Source organism: Calliopsis andreniformis, unplaced genomic scaffold, assembly GCF_051401765.1.
Source record: "Calliopsis andreniformis isolate RMS-2024a unplaced genomic scaffold, iyCalAndr_principal scaffold0008, whole genome shotgun sequence".
NCBI lineage: Eukaryota > Metazoa > Arthropoda > Insecta > Hymenoptera > Andrenidae > Calliopsis > Calliopsis andreniformis.
This window is the reverse complement of record NW_027480426.1, coordinates 22,441,583-22,453,360: the sequence shown is the minus strand read 5'-3', so window position 1 is coordinate 22,453,360 and position 11,778 is coordinate 22,441,583.

Sequence of the window (11,778 nt, the reverse complement as noted above, 5' to 3'; positions counted from 1 at the left end):
CTTCACTCTAGGGTGTTGCTCCAACAGATTGAAAAGTTAGGGCCTTAGAAGTCAACGCTCGAAGCATAAAATACAATAGAAATACAACAGTTTTTCCATCGTATAAAACGAATAATTGCAACCAGTGTGAAAGTTCTGGTCATTTCTACATTCCGGGCAACCTAGGCTTCACTCTAGGGTGTTGCTCCAACAGATTGAAAAGTTAGGGCCTTAGAAGTCAACGCTCGAAGCATAAAATACAATAGAAATACAACAGTTTTTCCATCGTATAAAACGAATAATTGCAACCATTATGAAACCTATGGTCATTTCTACGTTCCGGGCAACCTAGGCTTCACTCTATGGCGTTCTTCCACCACATCGAATAGCTATGGCCTCAGAAGTCAACGCCTGAAGCATAAAATACAATAAAAATGCAACAGTCCTTCCATCCTATGACAGGAATAATTGCAACCCGTGTGAAAGTGATGGCCATTTCTACGTTCCAGGCAACCTAGGCTTCTCTCTAGGGCGTTGTTCCACCAGATCGAATAGTTAGAGCCTCAGAAGTCAACGCCCGAAGCATAAAATACAATATAAATATAACAGTTTTTCCATCGTATAACAGGATTAATTGCAACCACTTTGAAAGTGATGGTCATTTCTACGTTCCGGGCAACATTGGCTTCACTCTAGGGCGTTGCTCCACTAGATCGAATAGCTAGGGCCTTAGAGGTCAACGCCAGAAGCATAAAATACGATATAAATACAACAGCTTTTCCATCCTATAACAGGAATAATTGCAACCCGTGTGAGAGTGATGGTCATTTCTACGTACCGGGCAACCTAGGCTTCACTCTAGGGCGTTGCTCCACCAGATCGAATAGTTAGGGCCTTAGAAGTCAACGCCCGAAGCATAAAGTATAAAATAAATAGAACAGTTTTTCCATTGTATAAAACGGATAATCGCTACCAGTGTGAAAGTTCTGGTCATTTCTACATTCCGGGCAACCTAGGCTTCACTCTAGGGTGTTGCTCCAACAGATTGAAAAGTTAGGGCCTTAGAAGTCAACGCTCGAAGCATAAAATACAATAGAAATACAACAGTTTTTCCATCGTATAAAACGAATAATTGCAACCATTATGAAACCTATGGTCATTTCTACGTTCCGGGCAACCTAGGCTTCACTCTATGGCGTTCTTCCACCACATCGAATAGCTATGGCCTCAGAAGTCAACGCCTGAAGCATAAAATACAATAAAAATGCAACAGTCCTTCCATCCTATGACAGGAATAATTGCAACCCGTGTGAAAGTGATGGTCATTTCTACGTTCCAGGCAACCTAGGCTTCTCTCTAGGGCGTTGTTCCACCAGATCGAATAGTTAGGGCCTCAGAAGTCAACGCCAGAAGCATAAAATACAATATAAATATAACAGTTTTTCCATCGTATTAAAACGAATAATAGCAACCAGTGTGAAAGTTATGGTCATTTCTACGTTCCGGGCAACCTAGGCTTCACTCTAGGGCGTTGCTCCACCAGATCAAACAGTTAGGGCCTAAGAAGTGAACGCCAGAAGCATAAAATACAATATAAATACAACAGCTTTTCCATCGTATAAAACGAATAATTGCTACCAGTGTAAAAGTTATGGTCATTTCTACGTTCCGGGCAACCTAGGCTTCACCCTAGGGCGTTGTTCCACCAGATCGAATAGTTAGGTCCTTAGAAGTCAACGCCAGAAGCATAAAATACGATATAAATACAGCAGCTTTTCCATCGTATAAAAGGAATAATTGCAAACAGTGTGAAAGTAATGGTCATTTATACGTTCCTGGCAACCTAGGCTTCACTCTACGGCGTTGTTCCACCAGATCGAATAGCTAGGGCCTAAGAAGTCAACACCAGAAGAATAAAATACAAAATAAATACAACAGCCTTTACACCGTATAAAACGAATAATTGCAACCTGTGTGAAGGTTATGGTCATATCTACGTTCCGGGCAACCTAGGCTTCACTGCAGGGCGTTGCTCCACCAGATCGAAGTGTTAGGGCCTAAGAAGTCAACGCCCGAAGCATAAAATACAATAGAAATACAACAGTTTTTCCATCGTATAAAACGAATAATTGCAACCATTATGAAACTTATGGTCATTTCTACGTTCCGGGCAACCTAGGCTTCACCCTAGGGCGTTGTTCCACCAGATCGAATAGTTAGGGCCTAAGAAGTGAACGCCAGAAGCATAAAATGCAATAAAACTACAACAGTTTTTCCATCGTATAACAGGATTAATTGCAACCAGTTTGATAGTGAAGGTCATTTCTACGGTCCGGGCAAACTAGGCTTCACTCTAGGGCGTTGCTCCACTAGATCGAATAGCTAGGGCCTTAGAAGTCAACGCCAGAAGCATAAAATACGATATAAATACAACAGCTTTTCCATCGTATAAAAGGAATAATTGCAACCAGTGTGAAAGTTCTGGTCTTTTCTACATTCCGAGCAACCTAGGCTTCACTCTAGGGTGTTGCTCCAACAGATTGAATAGTTAGGGCCTTAGAAGTCAACGATCGAAGCATAAAATACAATAGAAATACAACAGTTTTTCTATCGTATAAAACGAATAATTGCAACCATTATGAAACCTATGGTCATTTCTACGTTCCGGGCAACCTAGGCTTCACTCTATGGCGTTCTTCCACCACATCGAATAGCTATGGCCCCAGAAGTCAACGCCTGAAGCATAAAATACAATAAAAATGCAACAGTCCTTCCATCCTATAACAGGAATAATTGCAACCCGTGTGAAAGTGATGGTCATTTCTATGTTCCAGGCAACCTAGGCTTCACTCTAGGGCGTTGTTCCACCAGATCGAATAGTTAGGGCCTCAGAAGTCAACGCCAGAAGCATAAAATACAATATAAATATAACAGTTTTTCCATCGTATAAAACGAATAATAGCAACCAGTGTGAAAGTTATGGTCATTTCTACGTTCCGGGCAACCTAGGCTTCACTCTAGGGCGTTGCTCCACCAGATCAAACAGTTAGGGCCTAAGAAGTGAACGCCAGAAGCATAAAATACAATATAAATACAACAGCTTTTCCATTGTATAAAACGAATAATTGCTACCAGTGTGAAAGTTATGGTCATTTCTACTTTCCGAGCAACCTAGGCTTCACTCTAGGGCGTTGCTCCACCAGATCGAATAGTTAGGGCCTTAGAAGTCAACGCCCGAAGCATAACGTACAAAATAAATAGAACAGTTTTTCCATCGCATAAAACGAATAATAGCAACCAGTGTGAAAGTTATGGTCCTTTCTACGTTCCGGGCAACATAGGCTTCACTCTACAGCGATGCTCCACCAGATCAAACAGTTAGCGCCTTAGAAGTCAACGCCCGAAGCGTAAAATACAATATAAATACAACAGCTTTTCCATCGTATAAAACGAATAATTGCTACCAGTGTAAAAGTTATGGTCACTTCTACGTACCGGGCAACCTAGGCTTCACTCTAGGGCGTTGCTCCACCAGATCGAATAGTTAGGGCCTTAGAAGTCAACGCCCGAAGCATAAAGTATAAAATAAATAGAACAGTTTTTCCATTGTATAAAACGGATAATCGCTACCAGTGTAAAAGTTATGATCATTTCTACGTTCCGGGCAACCTAGGCTTCACCCTAGGGCGTTGTTCCACCGGATCGAATAGTTACGGCCTAAGAAGTGAACGCCAGAAGCATAAAATACAATATAAATACAACAGCCTTTCCATCGTATAAATGGAATAATTGCACACAGTGTGATAGTAATGGTCATTTCTACGTTCCGGGCAACCTAGGCTTCACTCTAGGGCGTTGCTCCACCAGATCAAACAGTTAGGGCCTTAGAAGTCAACGCCCGAAGCATAAAATACAAAACAAATAGAACAGTTTTTCCATGGTATAAAACGAATAATTGCTACCAGTGTAAAAGTTATGGTCATTTCTACGTTCCGTGCAACCTAGGCTTCACTCTAGGGCGGTGCTCCACCATATCGAATAGCTATGGCCTTAGAAGCCTACGCCTGAAGCATAAAATACAATAAAAATACAACGGTCTTTTCAACGTATAACAGAAATAATTGCAACAAGCGTGAATGTAATGATCATTTCGGCGTTTCGGGCATCCTAGACTTAACTCTGAGGCATTGCTCCACCAGATCGAATAGTTAGGGCCTAAGAAGTCAACGCCAGAAGCATAAAATACAATATAAATACAACAGTTTTTCCATTGTATAAAACGAATAATTGCTACCAGTGTAAAAGTTATGATCATTTCTTCGTTCCGGGCAACCTTGGCTTCACCCTAGGGCGTTGTTCCACCAGATCGAATAGTTAGGGCCTAGGAAGTGAACGCCAGAAGCATAAAAACAATATAAATACAACAGTTTTTCCATCTTATAAAACGAATAATTGCAACCAGTGTGAAAGTTATGGTCATTTCTACATTCCGAGCAACCTAGGCTTCACTCTAGGGTGTTGCTCCAACAGATCGAATAGTTAGGGCCTTAGAAGTCAACGCCCGAAGCATAAAATACATAATAAATAGAACAGTTTTTCCATTGTTTAAAACGAATAATTGCTACCAGTGTAAAAGTTATGGTGATTCCTACGTTCCGGGCAACCTAGGCTTCACCCTAGGGCGTTGTTCCACAAGATCGAATAGTTAGGGCCTAAGAGGTGAACGCCAGAAGCATAAAATGCAATAAAAATACAACAGTCTTTCCATCCTATAACAGGAATAATTGCAATCCGTGTGAAAGTGATGGTCATTTGTACGTTCCAGGCAACCTAGGCTTCACTCTAGGGCGTTGCTCCACGAGATGGAATTGTTAGGGCCAAAGAAGTCAACGCCCGAAGCATAAAATACAAAATAAATAGAACAGTTTTTCCATCGTATAAAAGGAATAATTGCAAACAGTGTGAAAGCTATGGTCATTTGTACGTTCCAGGCAACCTAGGCTTCACTCTAGGGCGTTGCTCCACCAGATCGAATTGTTAGGGCCAAAGAAGTCAACGCCCGAAGCATAAAATACAAAATAAATAGAACAGTTTTTCCATCGTATAAAAGGAATAATTGCAAACAGTGTAAAAGTTATGGACACTTCTATGTTCCGGGCAACCTAGGCTTCACCCTAGGGCGTTGTTCCACCAGGTCGAATAGTTAGGGCCTAAGAAGTGAACGCCAGAAGCATAAAATACAATATAAATACAACAGTTTTTCCATCGTATAAAACGAATAATTGCAACCAGTGTGAAAGTTATGGTCATTTCTACATTCCGAGCAACCTAGGCTTCACTCTAGGGCGTTGCTCCAGCAGCTTGAATAGTTAGGGCCTTAGGAGTCAATGCCCGAAGCACAAAGTGCAATAGAAATACAACACTTTTTCCATCGTATAACAGAATTAATTGCAACCAGTTTGAAAGTGATGGTCATTTCTACGTTCCGTTCAACCTAGGCTTCACTCTAGGGCGTTGCTCCACTAGATCGAATAGCTAGGGCCTAAGAAGCCAACACGAGAAGAATAAAATACAAAATAAATACAACAGCCTTTACACCGTATAAAACGAATAATTGCAAACAGTGTGAAAGTAATGGTCATTTCTACGTTCCGGGCAACCTAGGCTTCACTTTAGGGCGCTGCTCCACCAGATCAAACAGTTAGGGCCTAAGAAGTGAACGCCTGAATCATAAAATACAGTATAAATACAACAGCTTTTCCATCGTATAAAACGAATAATTGCTACCAGTGTAAAAGTTATGGTCATTTCTACGTTACGGGCAACCTAGGCTTCACTCTAGGGCGGTGCTCCACCATATCGAATAGTTACGGCCTTAGAAGCCTACGTCTGAAGCATAAAATACAATAAAAATACAACGGTCTTTTCATCGTATAACAGGAATAATTGCAACAAGCGTGAAAGTAATGATCATTTCGGCGTTTCGGGCATCCTAGACTTAACTCTGAGGCATTGCTCCACCAGATCGAATAGTTAGGGCCTAAGAAGTCAACGCCAGAAGCATAAAATACCATATAAATACAACAGTTTTTCCATTGTATCGAACGAATAATTGCTACCAGTGTAAAAGTTATGGTCATTTCTACGTTCCGGTCAACATAGGCTTCACCCTAGGGCGTTGTTCCACCAGATTGAATAGTTAGGGCCTAAGAAGTGAACGCCAGAAGCATAAAATGCAATAAAAATACAACAGTTTTTCCATCGTATAAAACGAATAATTGCTACCAGTGTGAAAGTTATGGTCATTTCTACTTTCCGAGCAACCTAGGCTTCACTCTAGGGCGTTGCTCCACCAGATCGAATAGTTAGGGCCTTAGAAGTCGACGCCCGAAGCATAACGTACAAAATAAATAGAACTGTTTTTCCATCGTATAAAACGAATAATAGCAACCAGTGTGAAAGTTATGGTCATTTCTACGTTCCGGGCAACATAGGCTTCACTCTACAGCGATGCTCCACCAGATCAAACAGTTAGCGCCTTAGAAGTCAACGCCCGAAGCATAAAATACAAAATAAATAGAACGGTTTTTCCATTGTATAAAACGAATAATTGCTGCCAGTGTAAAAGTTATGGTCATTTCTACTTCCCGGGCAACCTAGGCTTCACCCTAGGGCGTTGTTCCACCAGATGGAATAGTTAGGGCCGAAGAAGTCAACGCCAGAAGCATAAAATACGATATAAATACAACAGCTTTTCCATCGTATGAAACAAATAATTGCAACCAGTTTGATAGTGATGGTCACTTCTACGTACCGGGCAACCTAGGCTTCACTCTAGGGCGTTGCTCCACCAGATCGAATAGCTAGGGCCTTAGAAGTCAACGCCCGAAGCATAAAATACAATATAAATACAACAGTTTTTCCATCGTATAAAACGAATAATTGCAACCAGTGTGAAAGTAATGGTCATTTCTACGTTCCGGGCAACCTAGGCTTCACTCTACGGCGTTGTTCCACCAGATCGAATAGTTAGGGCCTAAGAAGTCAACACCAGAAGAATAAAATACAAAATAAATACAACAGCCTTTACACCGTATAAAACGCATAATTGCAACCTGTGTGAAGGTTATGGTCATATCTACATTCCGGGCAACCTCGGCTTCACTGTAGGGCATTGCACCACCAGATTGAATTGTTAGGGCCTAAGAAGTCAACGCTCGAAGCATAAAATACAATAGAAATACAACAGTTTTTCCATCGTATAAAACGAATAATTGCAACCATTATGAAACCTATGGTCATTTCTACGTTCCGGGCAACCAAGGCTTCACTCTATGGCGTTCTTCCACCACATCGAATAGCTATGGCCTCAGAAGTCAACGCCTGAAGCATAAAATACAATAAAAATGCAACAGTCTTTCCATCCTATAACAGGAATAATTGCAACCCGTGTGAAAGTGATGGTCATTTCTACGTTCCAGGCAACCTAGGCTTCACCCTAGGGCGTTGTTCCACCAGATCGAAAAGTTAGGGCCTGAGAAGTCAACGCCAGAAGCATAAAATACAATATAAATATAACAGTTTTTCCATCGTATAAAACGAATAATTGCAACCCGTGTGAAAGTGAATGTCATTTGTACGTTCCAGGGAACCTAGGCTTCACTCTAGGACGTTGCTCCACCAGATCGAATTGTTAGGGCCTAAGAAGTCAACGCTCGAAGCATAAAATACAATAGAAATACAACAGTTTTTCCATCGTATAAAACGAATAATTGCAACCATTATGAAACCTATGGTCATTTCTACGTTCCGGGCAACCAAGGCTTCACTCTATGGCGTTCTTCCACCACATCGAATAGCTATGGCCTCAGAAGTCAACGCCTGAAGCATAAAATACAATAAAAATGCAACAGTCTTTCCATCCTATAACAGGAATAATTGCAACCCGTGTGAAAGTGATGGTCATTTCTACGTTCCAGGCAACCTAGGCTTCACCCTAGGGCATTGTTCCATCAGATCGAATAGTTAGGCCCTAAGAAGTGATCGACAGAAGCATAAAGTACAATATAAATACAACAGTTTTTCCATCGGAGAAAACGAATAATTGCAACCAGTGTGAAAGTTATGGTCATTTCTATATTCCGAGCAACCTACGCTTCACTCTAGGGCGTTGCTCCACCAGATCGAATAGTTAGGTCCTTAGAAGTCAACGCCAGAAGCATAAAATAGAATATAAATACAACAGCTTTTCCATCGTAAAGAACGTATAATTGCAACCAGTGTGAAAGTAATGATCATTTCTACATTCCGAGCAACCTAGGCTTCACTCTAGTGCGTTGCTCCAACAGATTGTATAGTTAGGGCCTTAGAAATCAACGCCCGAAGCATAAAATGCAATAAAAATACAACAGTTTTTCCATCGTATAACAGGATTAATTGCAACCAGTTTGAAAGTGATGGTCATTTCTACGTTCCGGGCAACCTAGGCTTCACTCTGGGGCGTTGCTCCACTAGACCGAATAGCTAGGGCCTTAGAAGTCAACGCCAGAGGCATATAATACAATATAAATACTTCAGCTTTTCCATCGTATAAAAGGAATAATTGCAAACAGTGTGAAAGTAATGGTCATTTATACGTTCCGGGCAACCTAGGCTTCACTCTACGGCGTTGTTCCACCAGATCGAATAGTTAGGGCCTAAGAAGTCAACACCAGAAGAATAAAACACAAAATAAATACAACAGCCTTTACACCGTATAAAACGAATAATTGCAACCTGTGTGAAGGTTATGGTCATATCTACGTTCCGGGCAACCTAGGCTTCACTGCAGGGCGTTGCTCCACCAGATCGAAGTGTTAGGGCCTAAGAAGTCAACGCCCGAAGCATAAAGTACAATAGAAATACAACAGTTTTTCCATCGTATAAAACGAATAATTGCAACCATTATGAAACTTATGGTCATTTCTACGTTCCGGGCAACCTAGGCTTCACCCTAGGGCGTTGTTCCACCAGATCGAATAGTTAGGGCCTAAGAAGTGAACGCCAGAAGCATAAAATGCAATAAAACTACAACAGTTTTTCCATCGTATAACAGGATTAATTGCAACCAGTTTGATAGTGAAGGTCATTTCTACGGTCCGGGCAAACTAGGCTTCACTCTAGGGCGTTGCTCCACTAGATCGAATAGCTAGGGCCTTAGAAGTCAACGCCAGAAGCATAAAATACGATATAAATGCAACAGCTTTTCCATCGTATAAAAGGAATAATTGCTAGCAGTGTAAAAGTTATGGTCATTTCTACGTTCCGGGCAACCTAGGCTTCACTCTAGGGCGTTGGTCCACCAGATCAAACAGTTAGGTCCTTAGAAGTCAACGCCCGAAGCATAAAATACAATATAAATACAACAGTTTTTCCATCGTATAAAACGAATAATTGCAACCAGTGTGAAAGTTATGGTCATTTCTACATTCCGAGCAACCTAGGCTTCACTCTAGGGTGTTGCTCCAACAGATTGAATAGTTAGGGCCTTAGAAGTCAACGCCCGAAGCATAAAATGCAATAAAAATACAACAGTTTTTCCATTGTATAAAACGAATAATTGCTACCAGTGTAAGAGTTATGGTCATTTCTACGTTCCGGGCAACCTAGGCTTCAGCCTAGGGCGTTGTTCCACCAGGTCGAATAGTTAGGGCCTAAGAAGTCAACGCCAGAAGCATAAAATACAATATAAATATGACAGTTTTTCCATCGTATAAAACGAATAATAGCAGCCAGTGTGAAAGTTATGGTCATTTCTACGTACCGGGAAACCTAGGCTTCACTCTAGGGCGTTGCTCCACCAGATCAAACAGTTAGGGCCTTAGAAGTCAACGCCCGAAGCATAAAATACAAAATAAATAGAACAGTTTTTCCATTCTTTAAAACGAATAATTGCTACCAGTGTAAAAGTTATGGTCATTTCTACGTTCCGGGCAACCTAGGCTTCACTCTAGGGCGGTGCTGCACCATATCGAATAGCTACGGCCTTAGAAGCCTACGCCTGAAGCATAAAATACAATAAAAATACAACAGTTTTTCCATTGTATAAAACGAATAATTGCTACCAGTGTAAATGTTATGGTCATTTCTACGTTCCGGGCAACCTAGGCTTCACCCTAGGGCGTTGTTCCACCAGATCGAATAGTTAGGTCCTTAGAAGTCAACGCCAGACGCATAAAATACGATATAAATACTGCAGCTTTTCCATCGTATAAAAGTAATAATTGCAACCAGTTTGATAGTGATGGTCACTTCTACGTACCGGGCAACCTAGGCTTCACTCTAGGGCGTTGCTCCACCAGATCGAATAGCTAGGGCCTTAGAAGTCAACGCCCGAAGCATAAAATACAATATAAATACAACAGTTTTTCCATCGTATAAAACGAATAATTGCAACCAGTGTGAAAGTAATGGTCATTTCTACGTTCCGGGCAACCTAGGCTTCACTCTACGGCGTTGTTCCACCAGATCGAATAGTTAGGGCCTAAGAAGTCAACACCAGAAGCATAAAATACGATATATATTCAACAGCTTTTCCATCGTATAAAACGAATAATGGTAACCAGTGTGAAAGTTATGGTCATTTCTACGTTCCGGTCAACCTAGGCTTCACCCTAGGGCGTTGCTCCACCAGATTAAACAGATAGGGCCTTAGAAGTCAACGCCCGAAGCATAAAATACATAATAAATAGAACAGTTTTTCCATTGTTTAAAACGAATAATTGCTACCAGTGTAAAAGTTATGGTGGTTCCTACGTTCCGGGCAACCTAGGCTTCACCCTAGGGCATTGTTCCACCAGATCGAATAGTTAGGTCCTTAGAAGTCAACGCCAGAAGCATAAAATACGATATAAATACAGCAGCATTTCCATCGTATAAAAGGGATAATTGCAAACAGTGTGAAAGTAATGGTCATTACTACGTTCCGGGCAACCTAGGCTTCACTCTACGGCGTTGTTCTGCCAGATCGAATAGTTAGGGCCTAAGAAGTCAACACCAGAAGAATAAAATACAAAATAAATACAACAGCCTTTACAACGTATAAAACGAATAATTGCAACCTGTGTGAACGTTATGGTCATATCTCCGTTCCGGGCAACCTAGGCTTCACTGTAGGGCGTTGCTCCACCAGATCGAAGTGTTAGGGCCTAAGAAGTGAACGCCAGAAGCATAAAATACAATATAAATACAACAGTTTTTCCATCGTATAAAACGAATAATTGCTACCAGTGTAAAAGTTATGGTCATTTCTACGTTCCGGGCAATCTAGGCTTCACCCTTGGGCGTTGTTCCACCAGATCGAATAGTTAGGGCCTAAGAAGTGAACGACAGAAGCATAAAATACAATATAAATACAAGTGTTTTTCCATCGTATAACAGGATTAATTGCAACCAGTTTGAAAGTGATGGTCACTTCTACGTTCCGGGCAACCTAGGCTTCACTCTAGGGCGTTGCTACACTAGATCGAATAGCTAGGGCCTTAGAAGTCAACGCCAGAGTCATAAAATACAATATAAATACAACAGCTTTTCCATCGTAAAGAACGTATAATTGCAACCAGTGTGAAAGCTATGGTTATTTCTACATTCCGAGCAACCTAGGCTTCACTCTAGGGCGTTGCTCCACCAGATCGAATAGTTATGTCCTTAGAAGTCAACGTCAGAAGCATAAAATACGATACAAATACAACAGCTTTTGTATCGTATAAAAGGAATAATTGCAAACAGTGTGAAAGTAATTGTCATTTCTACGTTCCGGGC